We start from the raw sequence: 8,381 nt of genomic DNA, 5'->3' as shown, positions 1-8,381 counted from the left end.
TTTATGCTCGCTGCTACAGAAGAGATATTTTGCTATCGGATATCTAAAAATATTCGACAGTGCGTTTTGCTTAGAGGTGGACGATAAATTAAATTATTGAAAGTTCACTCTTCGGTATCCTGAAACTTGCGTTTTTTTGGGTGAACAGCAAGTTTTTGAAAAATTTCATTTCTTCCTGTTACGTGGTTTCCCAAAACTTGTTTAAGCCTATAATCAGCAGGCTTCATTGAGGCAAAACGAGGATTGCTTTTATTGAACTCATTGTGAAGGCTTTCAATCCCAGCACCTGTTCGCCAACGTTTGATGAAAGGGACCAAATGATCTTCAAGCATGTGCAATTTCGGCGTTATTGAACATAATGGGAATTCTTGTCTAAGATAGCCCATGAACTTTGCGATGGTTTCCTCTAAAAGTAAAATTTAGGCATTAAGTAAGTTAAAACATCGATTTTGGCGAGAACTTGGAAAATTTATATTTAGGGAAAACTCTCCCAAGTTAGGCCCACCAAAATTCCAAATAAATAATATAATTAGCACCTTGCTGAATAAAAATAAAAAAAAATTCACTTTTGAAGCTTATGAGCAAGGCAAAGTACTGTAAGTCTTTCACACATCAAAATTAAAACATTCACGCCAAAATTTAGAATTATAAGACAGGATTTTAGTGTTTCAACTGCATGCATAGATAAGTTACCTAAACTGGTAATATCCTTGTCTTCATACACTTGTTTTCCATTCATTTTCAGATGGCATACCGAGTACAGAGAAAACAGACGCTTAAACTTGTTTACAATTAAGATGGCTTTGTGATGCATGCTATCTGTACAAATCCCATGTCGTAAACATATTTTGGAATTCGATTGCAAAGTTTGACGATGGATACAGTCTGAGAAAATGATAACAAAATTTTAGGTGAGAATACTGTATTTTGTAGTAATTTGTTGTGCCTTTTCAATTATGATTCCTAAGTATTATTAAAAAGCCAAAACTGACGACAATAGTCCTTTTGGAGATCACACTACCATTTTGATTTTGACTGCAGTTGTATTTCCTTTTGTTTAATTCAGTAATTTAATCATGACCATAGAAATTAATGGAAAAGATCTGGAGTAAACGTCAAACAAAAATAGTAGTGTGATCTCCTAAAGGACTATATTCAAGGTCTACACAAGAAAAGTAATGAAACAAACCTTCAACATTGTGTGCACATGATTGCCAACAAAGCATTTTCCATGATAGTTCTGTCGGCACACATTGAGACTTTTGATGACCTGATCCAACTCCTCTATCAAGGAACTTTTTGATCGTTTTGTCAATTTGCCCATACTTTGATGCAATTCTTCCAATTCTCTTTCCTAAAAATAAATTAGCATAAGAAACTTAACATAATATTGGTTTAACACTAATATAAAGTCCTATTGTTTAATTATTTGATTTGAAGAATACTAAAGAAAACTAAAGAACTTTCTATTCACTACAGTTAATGATACACTTTGAATGGATCAATATAAAGGTCATTACTTTTTCCTCTTTTTTGTTTTTGAAAAATTCTTGACGAGGGGTGAACACAGCTCTGATTTTCTCTTCATTTCATGGGTCTCTGAAAATCTCTTTGCGGATGGCATCTTGAATCAATTCCAGTACTTCTTCTTGCTCCTGTATACAGTCTTCCAGCTTCCTCTTTTTGAAATGTAACCTTTAAAAAAAACAATACAAGTATAAAATACTACACAGCCTATTCTACATAACAATATCCTGCAAACAAAATACTAGGAGATCAAAAGCTATTTCAGTAGTGATTTTGGATTCTATTATAAAAGCTGATTTCAAATAGATCAATAATGGAATGTTTATGTCAAAGGAAAAGAAAACCTTTTATTTTTGATATGCTTTCGTTTTTCAGTTGTCCGTTTGAACCACCAAGGCAATGAGCAACCTCAACATCCAGGAGACAGCATTCATCCTCGAGCATTTTGAAAAACTTAAGGTAGGTGCCAAGAGAGATATGTAGTCCAGGAACAGCATCCTATAATCAAGAGATTTTCCTTGCCAACATTTCTTCAAGTTTATGATACCACCTAATGCTTGCCTTAACCTAGATTTTCGCTTCCATTCATCTATCATATAAATTTTTAATGGAAAGATTTAACTCTCGATTGTCTATTTACCTGATCAATGGGAATACCAAATAGAGGATCATCAATGACATTGTTGAACTCTTTTGCACTTTTCAGGTCAGCTCCATTCTTTCGAAATCGTTCCAGGTCATTCTTCATTTGAGTCAGTGTCCTTGGTTCACATGATCTCTCAGAAGGTGGAAGTTGAATTTCGGCCTTGGTAGCAATGCAAAACAAACAAGGATGACGACCTAAAAACACAAAAACCATATCACATTAACAAGACACAAGACAACCTGCATATCGTAAGCACAAACTTTGAAATCAGAGAACTTTGACTTTATTAACAATTAAGAAGGTTATTAAATTACCACTTGCTCCAGTGATGCCATAAATCTTGCAAAGGTATTCATAGTCACCACAAAAAAACATCCTTATGCTTCGGCCTCTAAAATATAAGAAATTTTTCAACAACCTTGACAACAATTTATTATCAATAAGCCAATTTAGAATAATTATTATTATTAAGACAACATCCATTCATGAGAATCTTGAAATACAGCAGAACCTTGGTTAACCACTTACAAAATTTCTTGCTTTTGTAAATCAACGACATCCTTAGAAAATCTCATTGCTGCCAAATCCAAATTACTACGGATATCTTTGGCTTCAAACATGTTGAATACTGTTGTGTTGTTCAGACTGTTTGGTTTTTTGAGGTTTGCAATCTGATACGCAAATTTGAATGAGCCACCACCATGATCGCCACCTATCTCCACGTGTATCTCAGTTTGCATGGGGATTGTGTGATCAACAAGTCGTTCGGATCTAGGAAAGATAATAAGTAGCTATTAGTGTAAATATCAAGTTCTAATTTTTGAGATTTTATTTTATTTCTAGATATTGGGAAGCTACTTACAAAGAGTCGATGCGGCTAAGAACATGTTCTTTGAAATTTTCGATGTATGTCCATGCAGCTGTGCCGATGATGTATTTTCCACGCTCTTTTTCTGATGTAAAAGTGAATGGTTCCATTATTGATTTGATGATGGCTTTTTCTACACATTTGATCAACTCTCGTTGTTTGGCTTCACTTGCTGGCTTGAGGTTGAATTTTCGTAACCATCTGGAGAAGAAGAGTATCATATTGTAATTACCTGAAAATTTTTAATCAAAATAAGCACATTTCAACAATTTCCTACATCCCATACTGATGCATTTTCATGTATTAGTGCAAGTGTTGCTACCAAAGCATGTTAAGACTAAGTGTATTGGCAAATCTAACCCTGAAACTATGCGTAGTTGGTTCCACGTTGTATTTGTCTGCAGTCTAAAAGCATTCATCCGGTCAGCTTCAATCACTGGCTTGATACCCACACGATGTAGCATTTCTTGGAGCTCTTTTTCATCAAACGTGTCAAACAGTTTAGAGGCCTGGACTTGAATGGCCTTTTTGCTCGTTCCAGCTGCAAGACTCATCGTATCCATGACCTTTCTGTTGCGTTTTACCACTGTCCTTTTGTGTGCTTGGTCAGATGGAACATAGATCGTCGTTATTTTAGTAAACGTAACAGGCTAAAATTTTGAAAATTGAAAAACCTGAATTAATATTTGAATATTGTTTGAATTTTCTTATAAGTGTAAAATTATAAAAGAAAATGGTAAAATCTTGTGATTCATTTTATGATCCGTCCATTTTCACGTTTTAAACCTTTCATTAAAACTTGCTGTTAACTCTCGACACTTACCAGTAGAGCGATTTCTGAACTTTTAAACTGTTTCATTACTTTTATACATTCGAGAAAAATTTTTTTAATGGTTATTAAATGAAAATGGACGAACTTTATTTTTGCTTATTTTTTCCAATTTTGCATCGAATAATAAATCTAACAAGTATTTCTTAAATGTTTTGACGTTGTCAATAAACTAAGAATTGTCTCACCCTTGGACCGCCACTTGCAAACTGAACTGTTTTCTCGTTGGACATCTTTTGTTTAATTACATGTAGGGCAGCCTTTTCAACGTTTTTGGGTATCTCTGTCAGGGTAAAAACATCTGGTATTTTGTTGATAGTGGTACATTGTTTTTCGTAAGGTTGTATATCAAAAATAGGCAGTGATACTTGGCATTTGATACAATTAATCTTGCTAACTATTAGAGCATGCATGATTGATCTTGAAACATGTACATCTCCAGGCTTAAGTATTGTTTCGCAAAAGGGGCACATCGAATCGGTGATGGAAAAGCCGATGAGTTTTGGAAATAGACAAAATTTACAAAATGAGTGTCTGCATTTAGAATTGGAAATAGGGACTTCCATTATATCACTGAACATAAAAAGAATTCTTCAACACGTCCATTCAAAGCCAAACGTAAATCTTGTGTCAAATCTAATTTCTCGGTATCTGAGAGAATTTGATCGGCATCTCCTCTCGTCCAAATAGGTGTTGATTCCAATGATCTGCGACCCTTTTTCCCTTTAGGTTTTTTGGGTGTTCGACCAACTTTTCTCGGAGTAGGAGCTTGTACTTGACAAGCAAAACAATCCTTATCTTGATGGGGCTTCCAATCTGGGAGATTAATTTTACTGGTAGAACATGATCTTTGTAGATTATGAAGTTTTGAGTGGCAAAGAGTGCAAAAGAAAGGTGGTTTGTGCTCGGTGAGAAAGTCTTCTTTTAGGAAGAAAACTTTCTGAATTTCGTGCTGGTATTCTTCAACCATAGAGGTATAAAGAAAAACAGGAGTTGAATGTGTCGGTAATTGGTCGTTAAAGTCTTTTGATTTCTTTTATAAAATGTATCAAAAGAAATTCTAAGCTCGCCCGATGAAATAAGACTTTTTAGTAGAACTCAAGTTTGCTATGAACATTCTAATAATCAGTATTGAAGATTCTCGCCTTTTAATATACGAAAATTAGATAAAAATTCGTCCACGAAGCAAGTTTATGTTCCATTTCGCTATCCGTTCAATTTTGTTTTGAAAAAATATTTTCTCAAGCCAGAAAATGAAAAGTTCTTTATAAGCACACACGATTTCAGACTCAATCTGTAGACATAAAGTCGCTGGAGAATTTTGGAGGAAAGTATCAAGCAATAGAGTTCACCTTAAGGAAAACATTGATTGAAAAATCTTATCATTTGATGAAGGATTGCCAAGTTTACAGGCCTTTTTTTAGTCCAAATATTTTCTTACACTGATATCAGAAACAATGAATCTCGTCTCATCTAATTTCTAAAGCTTAAATGAGCCAATAGGATTTCACCTATGGATAAAAGAGCTCATTAAAAATGCACGATATATGAGATTATGAGCATGCATACATCGTAACTTTTTTAATCGTAGGGCGAGCTTGGTTACAATAGCATACTTCTCCTGTTTCTTTATACCTCCATGCTTCAACTGAGCTCTTTCTTTCAGTGCAAATTTGACCACAAACAAAGCATAAATTTTGTAGACGGGATTTGTGCGTATCCATTGCCATTTCTAGAGGGAAAAACATCCTTTAAATTTGGTTTTCACATTGTTTTTAAAACGGCCTTAAAAGTGTCACTTTGGCTGAACAGAAGACTCTCGGTTAAGTGAGTTTTATCCCTTTAAATTAGCCTCCGTCTCGGAAGAAGACTGGGCCCGAATTTGCGGACGTTTTTACAGTTTCACTTTCGTTTTCGGCTATACGACAGCGTTTTCAAGCAGAAAGCAGAGGAAATCTGTGAAATTATGGCAGGGAATGCTAACCTATTTTTCCAGTGTTTCTCAAGATTGGAGCAAGATTATTGTTCTAGAAAGTTCATAAAGGCCTAATAGTTTCAGATTAGTATGATTTCACCAGAAAAAACATTTACACCAAAGCTCCTTATTGATATGTGAAGGCTACCAAAAATAGCAATGTCCTCCATCAGAACAACTTTAACATAAGGAACAAGGACAGTCAAGAAGTCTACTTTGTTGAAAATTTGCACAAAATACTTAGAGAAAATGGTACTATGGAAGCCCATTCTATACTCCTAAATGATAGTTGAAAGATCAGCAGTTGAGAGGGTTGATTAAAATAGAACTCAAAGCACACAATAAAGTATACATATATATTTGTCCAGAAAGAACTGGCATGTTGTTTGCTTGGTTTTGGTGTTTAAAAATATGTACTTATCAGTCCTAGAAAAATACAAATTCGAATATAATGAGGGCAATGAGTCTGGTTAAATGTTAGTATATTTACAAGAAAGGATTACTGAAAAAATACTACTGTATATGTACTACTGATGAAATAAACTCAAAAACTAAAACTTTACCATAAATTTACATTACGACAATTTAAAAATTTATCTTTAATAGCAACAAAGAAAAAAACATGGCTCAAAGTTTTAAAAACAGAGCTAGTCAGAGCTTCAATTTAGTAGGTATAGAGCTTTCAAAATTTGAAAACAGACACTGTATTGGTTACTACAAGACATACTATCCGCACAGTTTTTTCGATTCATGAAAAAAATAAAGTATTTCTATCAAAAAAGGTTCTCTTTTTTTTTGGTAATCAATTCCAACAAACAACAATCAATATAACAGTTTTTTGAAAACCATCCCACAGTGTAAACATTATCAACCAACTAAACCCACACCACCAAAATTGTAAAAATAAGTCAATATAATTTCTATCAACAATTTCTCGTAAAATGTTTTTTTTTCCAACATTCTGATACCAATCATGGCTGGAGGCATCATGTGTAGAGTGACTGCGTGACTGTGTGGCATTTCATTGCTTTTAATGATCAGGATACCAAACATCAACCAAACAAAACTGACGCCAAGCCAAATCTGTCGATTAAAAATTTCCCCGAAAATCATAATTGAAACTTATCTCGTAAAATGCTTTTTTCAACATTCTAGAGGTGTTCAAAGTTAGAGGTATCATATGTAGAGTCAAGTAATACATGAAAAGTCATTTGCTATCCCATTTGCCATGAGATATATGAGTCAACAAATCAAACAAAAACCACAAATCATGTCTCTTCACTTTCATGTCACATCGTGTTTATATGGGGTATCAGAAAGCCAATCCACAAGAAGAGCCATCTTCCTTTATTATGGAGTGTTCCAAAACTATTGGTAGGTTGTTTGGAAGTAAAGAAACCCACACAGTTAGTTTTATTTTGAAGATTTAACTTGAAAACAAACTGCATCTTTCCAGCAGAAATTCATGTTTCAACCTGCTACATAACATTGGTCAGTCGGGTCTGCTACTAACATGTAATAGTTTTATTATAGCCGAGCTTGAAAATCCGTAGGCAGAACTTGTAACATGTATTATGTGTATAATTTTGTCAGTCGACTTGAATCATGATACATTACTCACATTTCACTGGATGCATTTTCGCTGTGAAATTATCCGCAAAATTTTCTGACCGCGTTCTGAGACGGAGGCTAATTTGCGATCTAAATGGAGAGATGACTATAATTTTATTAAGAACAAAACCTTTTTCTTATAAAAAAGCAAAACAATTGAATGCTTACGTGAAAACGGCGCCAAAGAAAACAGACTGGAGTTGAATAATTTTGGAATTTTTCGAATATTCTGTATAATTTACGAGGCTCGGGATCCTGGTTGTTTTGAGAAATAAGTATTTTTATTTTTCCCAATGTTTTTATTCTGTATTCCCCCTAGAAATAGCTTGGTATGTGTGGGATGGGATGCTTTTCTCATGATGTAATGTCACGCCCAATCACGCGACAAGAACATGATCTGCGCCATGTAAACAAGCGGCTGTGAGGCTGTGCTGAAAATGTCAAAATGTGTGTTCTCCTCTTTGGCCGAAATCTTTAAGGGAAAAAATGAGACAAATTTAATTTTTTTTGTATTGTGCAGCCAAAGGGTCCCTCTTTCTTAGATAGTAAACAGTTTTCCCCAAAAAATTCGTATTTTTCTTTAATCGGCTTCTGAAGCCAAGTTACCAAAATATGACGTTTTACTTCTTGTTGGGAATACTTGATTTTTTTAAGTTACCCAATCAAATGTTTTGATATTTTTTTGCACATTTTCATAGAATAGGGCTTCAGTTATAAAAAGAAACAAAAAATATTGCAATTTAGTTTGATTTTTGACTATTTTTCCACCAAAATAGAGGGTCCAGTAGTGGGGATGTCGGCCGGCAGGGAAAAGATGTCATTGCAGTGTTGTTTACATTTTGGAATGTGCGGGAAATCTAAACATTCCACTCGCGCGAGTTTTGAAGCAGGCGTGTCTCTAGGAAAATAAAGAAATTTGCGAAAA

General features: G+C 34.4%; 1 long non-coding RNA gene across 1 annotated transcript; it reads left to right on the top strand.

The window, feature by feature from the left end:
* The first annotated feature begins 768 nt into the window (after positions 1–768).
* On the top strand, positions 769–2,415 carry LOC136801489 (uncharacterized). Its single transcript, XR_010845864.1, has 3 exons — positions 769–911; positions 1,903–1,986; positions 2,234–2,415. It is a non-coding gene; the product is annotated as an uncharacterized lncRNA (long non-coding RNA).
* Positions 2,416–8,381: the final 5,966 nt, after the last annotated feature.

Source organism: Clytia hemisphaerica, unplaced genomic scaffold (assembly GCF_902728285.1).
Source record: "Clytia hemisphaerica strain Z4C2 unplaced genomic scaffold, Clytia hemisphaerica genome assembly, whole genome shotgun sequence".
Lineage (NCBI taxonomy): Eukaryota > Metazoa > Cnidaria > Hydrozoa > Leptothecata > Clytiidae > Clytia > Clytia hemisphaerica.
The sequence above is the reverse complement of the archived record's forward strand: the minus strand, read 5'-3'. Positions and strand labels throughout refer to the sequence as shown.